Raw genomic sequence first — 1,220 nt, 5'->3', positions numbered from 1 at the left:
TTCCTGCTGCTCCTGTGCCATTACCCCAAAAATGTTGGAGAACTTCTTTTCTGAAAACAAGATTTCTCTCTATGAATGTATGGTACAGTTTTACTTTTTCTGCCTTGCTGAAACTACAGATTGCTTTCTTCTAGCAGCGATGGCTTATGATCGCTATGTGGCCATTTGCAGCCCCCTGCAGTACTACACCATGATGTCCAAGAAACTCTGCATTCAGATGACCACAGGGGCCTACATAGCTGGAAATGTACATTCCATGATTGAAGTAGGATTTCTCCTTAGATTAACTTTTTGTGGGTCTCATCTAATCAGTCACTTTTTTTGTGATCTTCTTCCACTATATAGACTCTCTTGTGTAGATCCTTATATCAATGAATTGATGTTAACTATCATGGCAGGATCAATTCAAACCTTCACTATTACTATCGTCCTAATCTCTTATCTCTTCATCCTTTTCACAATATTCACAATGAAATCCAAAGAGGGGAGAGGTAAAGCCTTATCAACTTGTGCATCCCACTTTCTCTCTGTTGCAATATTCTATGGTTCTCTTATCTTTATGTATGGTCGACCTAGCTCAATTAATGAAGGAGATAAAGATATACCTGTTGCTGTTTTTTATAGCATAGTAATTCCTTTATTAAACCCCTTCATTTATAGTCTAAGAAATAAGGAAGTAATACGTGTTATAAAAAGAATTATGAAGAAGGGAAAATTTTGCATCATTCTGAAACAAGTCTCATACCCTGTGGAAAACTAATTCCAAACTGTTTTAAATGTTCTAGATGGAGGGATAATGAGAAAATGGAAAAAGGTAACTTTGTATACAAAATAGTAGATTATTGGGTCAATAGAAATGTCATGATGCATTTTTTTTTGGGGGGGGAGGTTTTCGCAATAGGGCGTGTGCGCTCGCCAGACAGAGAGAGACATAGAGACAGAAAGCGAGAAATCACTCCCCAGGGGAGATGGTCACACCACAATCCCTTCTCCTCCATTCTCCTCTCGGGATCTTGGGCACGCATGCACACACGCCCGGCGTGAGATTTAAGCCACCAGGTCCGGGATGCAAACTGCGGAGGACTACATTGGAGTCCAGCGACACAGCCATTACGCTAACTGCTGGTTCCCTCATGGTGCATTTTTGCCCAGAAAAATATGTCATTACTTTCCTAACAACCTAATATTAAATCATGACGGCGTGTGGGTCAAATTAGTAA

General features: G+C 40.1%; 1 pseudogene; it reads left to right on the top strand.

The window, feature by feature from the left end:
- LOC102476712 (olfactory receptor 5K3-like) overlaps positions 1 to 760 on the top strand; it is a 995-nt pseudogene extending 235 nt beyond the window's left edge.
- The last annotated feature ends 460 nt before the right edge of the window (positions 761 to 1,220 follow it).

Source organism: Tupaia chinensis, unplaced genomic scaffold, assembly GCF_000334495.1.
Source record: "Tupaia chinensis unplaced genomic scaffold, TupChi_1.0 Scaffold142351_1, whole genome shotgun sequence".
NCBI lineage: Eukaryota > Metazoa > Chordata > Mammalia > Scandentia > Tupaiidae > Tupaia > Tupaia belangeri.
The sequence above is the reverse complement of the archived record's forward strand: the minus strand, read 5'-3'. Positions and strand labels throughout refer to the sequence as shown.